This window comes from Haemaphysalis longicornis, unplaced genomic scaffold (genome assembly GCF_048455015.1).
Source record: "Haemaphysalis longicornis isolate Haplotype H1 unplaced genomic scaffold, Haemaphysalis longicornis Haplotype H1 scaffold_7, whole genome shotgun sequence".
Taxonomy (NCBI): Eukaryota; Metazoa; Arthropoda; class Arachnida; order Ixodida; family Ixodidae; genus Haemaphysalis; species Haemaphysalis longicornis.
In genome coordinates, this window is record NW_027526422.1 from 8,797,375 (window position 1) to 8,809,779 (window position 12,405).

Sequence of the window (12,405 nt, forward strand, 5' to 3'; positions counted from 1 at the left end):
AGAGGCACAGACTCGTAAACTGGGACGAGTTCAGAAAGTCCGAGCTGGGCGAAATAGCCGACATAGACGAATGGTCCGCGAGGTTAAAAGAAGCCACGAACAAAGCCACGAAAGAGGTGGAAGCTACCGGAGACATCGAAACGATGGACTCGAGGCTCGCACACCTCCTCGACGCCAGACGATCGCTTCAGCGGCGATGGCGAAGACAACGACACAACAGAAAGCTTCGTAAGAAGATAGCCGAGCTGGGCCGCGAGATCGAGCGGTACAGCAAGCAACTCTGCGCCCAACAGTGGTTCGCCCTATGTAACCAGGTCGACGGACAACTACACCGCAGCGGCCCCTGGAAGATCCTCAGACAACTGATGGACGAAACCAAGAGCCACGAGTTCCAACACACCCGAATGGCGCAAATCCTCCACACCACGGCGCGCCAGATGGGGGAAGAAGAGATGCACAAACGTCTCAACGACCATTACCTACCAGAGACCAGCAGGGAAGACCACCGAGACTACGAGGGGCGGCCCAACTCCCACTTGGACAGAGATATCGAAGAGTGGGAGGTGAGGCTCGCAACGCAGAACCTCAACTGCCGTTCGGCCGCAGGGCCGGACAAGATCTCCAACAAGACGCTCCGCAACCTGAACGACTCGGCGATTGCGGCGCTAACAAAGTACTACAACGAGTGCTGGAGGAGCGGCACTCTACCGAAAGCGTGGAGAACGTCGAAGACGATCCTGCTACCCAAACCTAACAAGCCACCGGGAATAGAGGGCCTGCGCCCCATCTCGCTCACGTCCTGCGTGGGCAAGGTGCTGGAGCACGTACTCAACACCCGGTGGAACGACTACCTGGAGCGACACGGCATCTACCCGGACTCCATGCTCGGGTTCCGGGCACGCCTGGCGACCCAGGACGCCATGTTGCTGATCCAGAGGGAGATCCTCGACCCTCCGGGCGGGCTGCCCGGGAAGGACAACCGGGCAATCCTGGGCTTGGACCTGCAGGGTGCCTTCGACAACGTGAGGCACTCGGCGATCCTGGAGCACGTCTCCCGCCTGGGCCTGGGGGCGAGGTCCTACAACTACGTTCGAGCCTTCCTGTCGGACCGCACGGCCCGGCTGGAAGTGGGAGGCAAGAAGCTGGAGGAGCGGAAGCTGGGCAGTGTCGGGACCCCGCAGGGTTCGGTCATCTCGCCACTTCTCTTCAACATCGTCATGATCGAGGTGGCGAGGCGCCTGGAGACGCTGAACCCGGGGGTCCGACACTGCCTATACGCCGACGACGTCACCATCTGGGTCACGGGCGGCAGCAACGGGGAGATCGAGTCGAATCTCCAAGCCGCGGTGGACGCCGTGGAGTCCGCGCTCTCGAGCACGGGCCTGCGGTGCTCGCCGCAAAAATCGCAGCTTCTCATCCTGCCGCCCCCGGGGAGGCACCGGAAGGCGGCAAGCCAGGAGGCCGCAAGGAGCATCGTGGTGCGGACGAGCGACGGTGCACCGATCCCGCACGTGCCCGGGCTGAGGATCCTGGGGATGTTCGTGGACGGGGTCCAGACGAACACCACGGCTCTGAAGAACATCGTGACAAAGATCGGGATCGCCACCCGCCTCGTGAAGCGGGTGTCGACAAGACACCGAGGCATGAACGAGAGGGGGCTCCTGCGTTTGCTGCAGGCCTTCGTCGTTAGCCAAGCAACATACGCGGGAGCCTTCCACCGCTGGACCAAGGCGGAAGAAGGCAAGATCGACGCCGCCATCAGAAAGGCCTACAAGAGTGCCCTGGGCCTACTACCCAGTACGAGAACGTCGGCCTTGCTGTCTCTGGGAGTACATAACACGCTCTCGGAGATCAGCGAGGCCCAACGAATATCGCAGCTGACCCGGCTGAACGGCACGACAACGGGCAGGAGAGTCCTCGACCGCGCAGGGCTCAAGCCACCGGGAGATCGAGCAAGCAGCGACGGGGTGCTAGAAGAGCAAGTCCCCCTGAGCGACGAGGCGGCGAGGGGCATCATTGTGTTCCCGCTGCCCAAGAACATGGACCCGGAGAGGGACCTGGACCGACGCAGGGCGAGGGCGGCAGCTCTGGCCAGGCAATACCAACACGACGGGGGCGCTGCGTACGTGGACGTAGCCAAGTACCCTGGAAGGAGAGACGCCTACGCGGTCGCAGTCGTCCAGGCATCTACGGGGGATCTACTCAACGCAGGCACCGTGCGGGCCAGTACGCCCGGCCAGGCAGAGGAGGCGGCGATAGGCCTGGCGATGGGGGTACCGGGCACCCGCACGGTGCTAAGTGACTCAAAGACAGCGGTAAAGAATTTCGCCAGGAGCACGGTCTGGCGGGATGCCGAGCGGCTTGTGGGGCTCGCCAGGGCCTCGCGGGCTGCAGGGAGCACCCCCGCTAGCCCGACTACCGTTATCAAGTGGTTCCCCGCACACATGGGGGAGCTGCCGAGCGTCGACAACCGCAACGAGGAGGCGGACGCGGCGGCCCGTGAACTCGTCAGATGCCGGGACGCCAGCACCAGCCTCTCCGCGGATGCAGGCGAAACCAACGCCGAGGAAGACCTCGAGCCCCTGACGGACTACGGAGAGATCCTAAAGCGATTCAGGGGCGAGAGGAGGGAGTACCCGGCCCCGCACCACGAACTATCCCGTGCGGAGTCGGTGATGCTTCGTCAGATGCAAGTTGAATGCGTGCTAACCCCGGCGTTGGCGCGCCACATCTGCCCGAGGTGTTCGCAGACCCAGTGTGTAGCGTCTGTGAAAGGGAACTAGCGACACTCGGCCACATCATGAAGTGCGGCGGTGAAGTGCGCGATGGGGACGGGCAGTCCCTGGATGCCACGTACCCCGAGCAAGTGGAACGCTGGTTGCGCTCCATAGACTCATCATCACAGAGATGGGCGATCCAGCGGCTCGAGGAGGCCCTGGCTAGGCAGAAGAGAAAGGGGACCAAGGACCCGGTTACCGGGTGCCGTGGGACCCCAGTACCGGACGCCCTGCCAGGAGCACACCCCGAGATCTAGGCCCAGTGCCCTAGGACTTTTAATAGACTAGGGCATTAGAAGGGAAGCCCCGAGCCCTGCGCGGCCGGTTGGCAACCCCACGCAGGATCTGTAAATAAAGTCTGTTCTCTCTCTCTCTCTCTCCATGAGTCGCGCCCGCGAAGCCAGAGCAGGAACCGAAGCCAGAGCGCGAGCCGCCAACGGCGTGCCCGCTCGCAATCCAGAGACCGAGTCAGCTGGGCCGACGCGACAAAGTCGGGAGCCGCCAAGAAGGGGCAGCCGCAGCCGCAGCAGCAGCCCCAAAGACGGCAGCAACAGCAGCAAGTGGTGCCGCCAAAGCAAAGCGGCGGGAAAACCCAGGAAGAAAGCGATTCGATGAAGGCGCTAAGAGAGGTGGCCGAGCAACTCGGGCGGATAAACACCGAACTGGAGGCGACGGTCGACAGAATCAGCAGGGAAGTGGCAGAAATCAAGAAGACGACAGCGGCCATAATGCAGCGGATACAAACGCAGCCACAACAACAGCAGACACCACAACCGGCACAAGAAGTAGAGATGGAACTGGAAGCAGAAACGAACCCGAGGGCGGCGGCAGCGGGCCCTGCGCCCAAGAAAAGGGCAATCGAGAACCTAAAAGAGCGTAAACTCAGCGAGAGGATGGACAACCTCGAAGACAGGCTCGACCGGATGGAGAAGAGGCTCGACAACTTCGAAGAGTACGTCCGAACGGGGTTCACCAAGTCGATAGACGACCGGTTCACCTCGCTCGAGAGAACCTGCCAGCAGCTGGCTACGACAGTGCAAAATCTAGTGACGCAGATGGCCAACCTCCAACAAGCATGGACGGGACACCCACAGCAACAGCAACCACAGCAGTAACGACGAGGTGCCTCCTGGTCTGGCACTGGAATTGCAACGGCTTCGCCGCAAAGAAGGCGGTACTACAGCAGCACCTACAACAAGTACCGAGAAAGCCAGACGTAATCATGCTGCAAGAGACCCGCACCCAAGAGGCCAGACTCCCGGGATACCGGACCCACGCCAGCCCGCCCAGCTCGCAAACTGCGACCGGTAGGCCAGGCCGGGGGGTTTGCACTCTGGTCCGAAGGGGCATTACATACGTTGAGTATGAACTACTAAGCAAGAGCACGATAGAGCACACCATGGTGGAGGTAATCACGGGGAAGAAAAAGAAGAGGGAGAGCACATTCCTGACGAACGTCTACAGCAGCCCGTCGCACGGCAGACAGAAATTCAAGGCGCTTCTACAGAAGGCGAGCAAAACGGCGGGGCCCGGTAATAGGTTGGTAATCTGCGGGGACTTCAACGCGCAGAACCGGGCCTGGGGCTACCCCAGAACGCTGGCAAAGGGCAGAGACCTAATGCAAGACGCCACGGACTTGGGCTGAGCCTGATCACCGACCCCGCGTTCCCCACGAGAACGGGCAACTCGGTCGCCCGGGACACCACGCCAGATCTCACGTTCGCCAGGGGCAGGAGCGGAGACACGGCGGAGTTCGGGTGGCGGAATACAGGACACGAGCTGGGCAGCGACCACTATATCGTGGAGGTCACCGTACCGCTTGGGGCCAACGAAGAGATCGGCAAAAGTCCGCGGAAACACCAGTTCACGGACTGGGACGCCTTCCGACTGCTGCCGCCTGAAGATCAAGGCGAAATAACGGACATCGAGGAGTGGGCCAACGAGATCGTGCAGAAGACGAGGGAGGCCACCAGGGAAATCGAAACGGACACGCGCGTCGACAGAGTGGACAGCCGCTTGACCCACCTAATCGAGGCCAAGCAGTCAATCACGGCGAGATGGAAGACGCAGCGGACGAACACAAAACTGCGCAATAAGATCGCGGAACTTAACCGCGTGATCGAGTCGCACAGCAGGGCCCTATGCGCGCAGCAGTGGAACGAAGCCTGCAGCGCGGCGGATGGACAAATGCACTGTGGTAAGACGTGGAACTTGTTAAGACACCTACTGGACGAGACCAAGACCAAGTCTCACCAGCACGACAACCTGGCCAAGACCCTCCACAGGGCGCTGGCCGAGCACGGAGAGGCCGAGGTGAAGAAGCGCCTCGACGACACATACCTGCCGGCCACCCCCGCGGAGACACACTCGGACTACCAAGGCGAGACCAACGAGCGGGTAGACAGGGACATAGAAGTGTGGGAGGTGAGAGCGGCCCTACACGACCTGAACACCAAGTCCACCGCCGGACCCGACCGCGTGACAAACAGAGCACTGAAGAATCTGAACGAGAGAGCAATCGAGAAGCTCACGGCGTACTACAACAGGTGCTGGCGAGCCGGGAAGCTGCCGAAGCAGTGGAAGGCGGCCAAGACGATCCTGATCCCCAAGCCAGGCAAACCACCGAACATCGAGAACCTCCGGCCAATCTCACTCACGTCTTGCGTGGGCAAGGCGCTAGAGCATGTTCTAATGAACAGATGGCAAAGGTACCTGGAGGAAGCGCAGGTGTACCCGAACACCGTGATAGGGTTTCGGAACAAGCTCGGGACGCAGGACGCCATGATACAGCTGAAGAACGAGATCCTGGACGACGACGCTAACACGAGAGACAACCGGGCGATCCTGGGCCTGGACTTGAAAAGCGCCTTCGACAAAGTGAGGCACTCGGCGATCCTGGCCCAGGTGTCACGACTGAACATGGGGAAGAGAACGTACGAATATATCAGGGACTTCCTGGCGGAGCGGACCACCGAGGTCAACGCCGGTGACCTGAAGCTCCCGGAGAAGAAGCTCGGCAGTGTCGGGACCCCCCAAGGCTCGGTCATCTCGCCGCTGCTCTTCAACCTAGTGATGATCGGGGTGGCCGAACGACTCTCGCGAGTGGCCGGGGTCCGACACACCATCTACGCCGACGATATAACGCTGTGGGTCCCGGGAGGAAGCGACGGACAAATAGACAGCACGCTGCAAGAAGCAGTGGATGCCATCGAGGAGCAACTGGACGGCTCCGGACTCGTATATGCTCCCCGAGCAAGTCCGAACTGCTGGTGATCCCTCCGAAGAGAACGACCAGGAAAAAGAGAGGGGACGAAGAGACGCCGAAAGAACAAAAGAAGATCAAGGTCAGAATGAGCGGCGGCCACACGATCCCAGAGGTCGAGAGGATCCGAGTGCTAGGCATGTTGATAGAGCGCAAGCGCGTGAACGGCGAGACGGTGAACCGCCTCGCGGCTAAAGTCACCGCGGCCACACGGCTCATCAGAAGGGTGTCAAACAGAAAGGGAGGCATGAAGGAGGAGAGCCTCACCCGACTGGTGCAGTCTTTCGCCATAAGCCACATCGCGTACGTCGCAGCGTTCCACAACTGGAGGCAGTGCGAGCGAAACAAGATCAACGCGCTCATACGCAAGACGTACAAGGCGGCACTCGGACTCCTCGACTGCACGAGCACCGAGAAGTTTCTGGCTCTGGGGGTGAACAACACCCTGGAGGAGATCGCGGAGGCGCAGAGGACCGCCCAGATCTCGAGGCTCTCGGAAACGAGAAAGGGCAGACAGATACTGCACGACCTGCGTCTGACACCGATGGAGGAGGGAGCCTAAAACGAACAGGTACCTGTGCCAGAAGCCACAGGCAGACAGTTACAGGTATGCCCGTTACCGAAGAACATGAACCCCGAGTTCTACAAGGAGCGAACGATGGCGAGGGCCAAGGCGCTCGTGGACCTCCACACCAGAGACGAAGGGGCCATGTACGTGGACGCGGCGGAGTACCAGGAGAGCGAGAGGGCCTACGCCGCGGCGGTCGTCAGGGCGTCGACTGGCGAAACGATAACGGCGGCGAGCGTGAGAACCCAGAAGGCGCACCGGGCAGAGGAGGTGGCCATCGCCCTGGCCATCGCCGACCCTGCGTGCGTGCGACTCAAGAACGGCGGTGCGTAACTACGCCAGAGGGAGAGTGTGCAGGGAGGCCGCACGAGTACTACGCACGGTCGACCTCGCCGGTGAGAGGAGGTGCGTGGCCATCAAGTGGTTCCCGGCACACGTGGGCATCGATGTGTCGGACCGGGGCAACACCAACCATAACGAGACGGCAAACGCGGTGGCGCGAGGACTAACCAACCGCGCCGCTGCGGCAGAAGCCGACCAGTCGTGGAGGTGGATGGAGACCATGACCACCTACACCGAGATCGTGAAGTGGTACAGACTGAGCAGACGAAAGGTACCGCCACCCCACCCGGGCTTGACTCGAGAGGAAGCGGTGATATACCGGCAACTGCAGACGGGGTCCCTCCTCACCCCGGTGCTGATGAGGCACGTGTGTCCGAGCGTGTACGAGAGTGACTTGTGCCGAGTGTGCCAGAAGGAGAGCGCCACCGCGGCTCACATCCTCTGGCACAGTGCCAAAAACCCGCGCGAAGCGTCGACAGAGACTATGATCCCGCCGCATCTCGAGGCCGCAGCGGGAAGCTACGACCAGGAACAACAGACCAAGGCCGTCCAGCAGATCTCGGCGGCCCTCGAAAGGCAACGACCAAGCGAAACCGACGAAAGGTTAACGCCCCAACAAAGGGGCAGGCGAAGCCGGCCGAAGGGAGTAGTGAGGCCGGAGCCAAAGTAGAGGGACCAGAAGTCGAGAAGACGTCACGGCCGCGTCGCGGAAAGACCCCCGCGTGAGGGGATCTAACCGAGCTGCAGGCACTTTAATAAAGTTGTTCTCTCTCTCTCTCCTCCATGTACCCTCATGGGAACGGAATATCTCGGGACTAAGGCGTGGGAGGACTGCGATGTGGAGGGGTATTCAACTCCATCATGACTTCATGAAGAGGACCTACATGTGGGACAAGCAGAAACCCGGGTCTCTTTCTCTCGCTCTCATTGACCGCACGATCACCTAGTTCCACACGCAAAGCGCTGCTTCACCGCCGGGCCCTGAACCGATGTCACGGGCTGTGAAGTCACAAGGGCGTCAGAAGGCCACAGCGCCATAAAGGTATTCCGTACAGGGCATGCGGGCGTATGAAAATTGGGACACTTGCATGAAAAAAAAGTTTTTCCCGCAGTAAAAATGAGCATTTAACGCTACTTTAGCCATTAAAATTAAACTTCCCACAAACGGGATGTGCACAAAAAAGACATGATTCTTTTGACGTTCTTTGTTTAAGAAGCTATCAACGCAGAAAATAATAAAATATCCAAACTAATCCATAACTGAACACACAGTTAGGTCAGCGATGCAGAGACTGCATGGAATCTCTGGGCGCGGACAAACCGCCACTGACCTCTGCCTGGAAACGCCTGGCACCAGGACTTTGTCGAGTGAGGGTGGCTGTGTGCTTCTGGCTTCAAGCCGTTACATGGGGAATCGTAGGATTAGGCGAGGTTAGAACAACATGTGATGGTGTCAAGGGGTTCAACATCGAGCATGTTCTGTGCTACCGAGGGCATGAACAAAGTCAGGGCATCAAGAGCTTTCACAGGCAGATAACGGGGAATAATTCTGCTGCGTTAGCGAAAGAGTCTCAACAATTAAGACCATGGTAAACAACAAATATATGATAAATGTTAAACAAGCCTGGGTACCAACCTCTAGCTGCGATAATGAGTCTGTCGATAATTTCTACGAGACGATATCTTTCTTTTTAAGCCTCCTTTCGTGTGCAATATTGGAAAAACACGAAAAGAAACGGCATAGGCGAGAAATAGGTGAAAAGCAAAGTACACTACCCTGACTGGAGAGAGGGAGATATTTCATCCAAACGAGCAATCTGGTGCGAGATAACAGGGCCAACAGTCTTGTAGGGTGGTCTGTCTGGCCGCTAACAACGACTTATTGTTATACTGTAACGTCAGAGCTGGTCCCCCGGTCTACCCACTACTCGTAGAGTTGGGAAGGGGCGATGATGAAGGGGTTTGCTGGCCTTCCTATACTGCAGGTAATGTAGGGTGCCAGGAAATAGGCAGCGGGTCTTCATTTCGTGTATAGGATTGCAGCCACAATGTATTTGCAACCACAAGTAAACAGTCCTTGAGCAGGCGAATACGACAGCACAGCTCGCCTTCCATGTCTGTTTTTGCAGCAAAAACCGAACGGTTTCTTGCAGGCGCGGTGAAAACAACAGGAAATGAACGACTTCTAACTCCATTGCCTATTGACCTGTATCATTCCACGTAAGCCACTACTGCGAATAAGTGTTACACGCCGACGGCCAGCTTCCGTGTCTTATTTCTTAGATTACCGAAATATAAACTACCCGTTTCGAAAGAGCAATTACGCCACAGCTTCAAGGAGCGACCAGTGGTGCGGAAGGCAGTATTGGAATACGATAATCGACTTCTCAGTTTAATTTTCAATTATATTGGAAGTCGTGTCATTTATTTTCGTTCGTGCCACCGAGGACAGCACGTCGCAGGTTCAGCCTCCGGCGCGGCTTCCGTCGACATGTACGGTGTCGTTCGGCGCCATCCATGTCGAAACCTTGGTGACGAGGACGCCCGTGGCCGAAGATGGAAGCCGCTTCTCCAGCACATTGTTGCCCAGCCATCGGAGTTCGTACACCTGAGGGATAGCGTACGGGCAGAGCACCCATTAAAAGGGCCATCAAGACGAAATACAACGTCGTCCAATTTGAAAGAACAAGCCTTTGACAACTTTCATTGCCCCACCACCATTCCAGTACCCCCCCCCCCCCAGAAAAAAAATCATTTTTAAGCAGAAATAAAGCACGGCAAAGCTTTTGCAAGGCTGGAGAAACAGCAAAGCTGGCCGCCCCTCTTCCTTCGTTGGGGACCCGGCTGTTGCACCTCACATTTATTTCCGAACTCACTGCTGACAGTTCTCCATGACTGGCGGGCCCGGATCTTCTTGTGTGCAGGCTTTCACACCTCTGCCAAAGTTGACCTCTTCAGCACGCTCTAGAACGTGCGGCAACCGGCGTCGTCAACTCGGCGTCTGAAGCGCGAGCGCAGCGTCTGTGCCAGGCATGTACCCAGAATTTTTTTTTTTTTTTTTGGGGGGGGGGGGGGTGGTCCCAAGGTAACTTTTCTATGCAAATTAGGGTAGAGGGCGAGGGTACCGGCAGTTACTAGTACAAACACGATGAACACCCAGCGTTTACCAAGAAGGCGCGTAAACCTGCATAGAGAAATGAAATTAAGTGTATCCGCCTTTGTGATGGAGGCGGAAAGCCAAAACACTCGCATGTTCGAGATTTCGGGGAACGTTAAAGATCCCTACGCGAATTTTGCAAATTTAAAAAAGAACAGCAGTAATAAAATATTTACAGGAATAAATACGCGTACTGCACAGTAACTATACATTCCATCTGCTAATGTCAAGGCATATTTCCGGAGCATCCCACACGATATACGCAATCGAAGCCGGCAGAAATGGAAGTGCATGTAGGCACTCGAGTGTTCAGATCTCCGTGGCAAACCTCTTGCCCTTCCATATTTTTCTCCGAACAAAACCTGTGGCTACTAGTGATGAAGGAAGGAAACAAAATGCTAGGTAAATCGGAGATGTCATACGCCTAATTCCGTGTGTTATGATCCTAAACACCCTCAGAGTTCGACGTTTTACGGTTTGCCATTCAAAGCGCGAACGATTCAGGCCTCGGAAATTGGAGTATCGAGACGCACTGGGCTGCAGTAGATGCAGATAAAAAGACGGCGCAAGCGCCAGCACTTACTTTGGAAGTTTTGTAAAGAACCTTGTTATTTCCAGGGATGTGCCTTGTCGCTTCCTCGGCGTCGCAGCGTGCTTTTTCCTGCTGTCCTTGCCCATAGCAACGGCTCAGGATGCAAGATTCAAGGCGCCAACGTGTTTCTTTTCTGTCTTCTCATTCGGCCCGTTGGGGAAGTAAACTTGTTGCTTTCCGCCGACACCTTGACGATACTCTGACATCGCGAGACCAGGCTATGTTTAATGTGCCTCGTATTTTCATCTATGTACCCAGGGTTTTATAACCTCTTCAATACAAAGAAACAGTTCGCAGTTTAATTTTGAAGCCGAAATTCCTCTCGGCCAAAAGTCTGGTTGGTATCCGTCGAGATGTCCGGTCCGGGTTCATTTTCACCAATCACCATCTGCACACCCGTCTCTCTCATGTTGACCATTGGCCACCTTGACTCCATGCCCTTCCCCGCTCAAGCCCGGTGTTCTTGAGGTCTGTTCATAGGAATGCAGCTCGGGGTCCGTAAACCCGCCAGTAAAGTTTGGTTCATTTTTGAGGTGGGTAGTGTCGTCGTAGAGAATGGTGAAGGACCCGATGACGAGACGAGGCATGTAGATGATGAAGAAAAAGTCGATTTACACTTTTACAGGAAACGACGAAGCATGAACATAAGATAACACAAGACAATGAAAACTGGATTACAATTCAAAGGCACCACAGCACACAAAAAGGGTATGGAGGAACGATCCTTGATGGGGGCTCGGGGGCCAAAAAGGGTGCCGAACCGCCACGCGGTTGGCGAGAAATTCGTGGCCTTCTGGCGCCCAGAAACCGCCACGGGAGCAAGTCTTGATGCGACCGCTCTCGGCCGCAGCTCCGGACAAGCTCAGCAAAATTGCGCACGCAGTCGGAAGCGAAGCCGCCCCCGCACAGCAACACACGTACCAATTAAGGTTTTGACCCTCGCTCCCCCCTGTCCGCCGCCCCCGAATGTCGGGAGGGAACGAAAGCCTTCCCAAAAGCCGCGTAGAAGGTCGCCGGCAAAGGCCGTCCCAAAGGGCTGCCACTGCGCCGACGGCTTGGGGTACACGGCAAAGCTACGAAAATGGAGGAGGGCCATCGCCCCGACCAACGTTAGCCCCGACGGGGTCCACCGGCACTGGCATCACTATACAGCCGTTGTGCATAGCAGCCATTCACAACAATGGCTGTCAATGAACAGTGCCGCTGTCACTGGCTGTAGTTGTCTAAAGGAATGCCGCCGATGTCTCTTGCAGCCATACAACTGCAATGCGCGCCTTCACTTGGTTACCCTGCCGTCGTCCGGCTTGGTAATGTTTTAGCGTCTCGAGTGGTACCAGTTGGTACACTCCGAACATACAAAACAGCGCAAAAAACGAGGACTAAGAAAGAATAGCGCAGACGAGCGCTGAACGTTCTTGCGCTTCCTTTTTGAGCGATCCTTCTTGTCCAGACGGACGCACCGACTGTGGAACGGGGCTTTTGCACTCCCACGGTAGCTTTCCATAGGCGGGCGTAGCAGTCGTTAGAGGCCCCGGGCGATGGGGTCCGGCATCTCCTCGCGCCACTCCGCTCGTCACCATCCGGTTCCAAGCCGGGCTTGTTCGGCGGACGCTGCACACGTGCGCGAGATGAATGTTGGAAGGCATTCTGTAGAGAAACCCTACAGCGGGTTTCTCTGCGGCAAGCAGACTACTTACCCTTCTTACC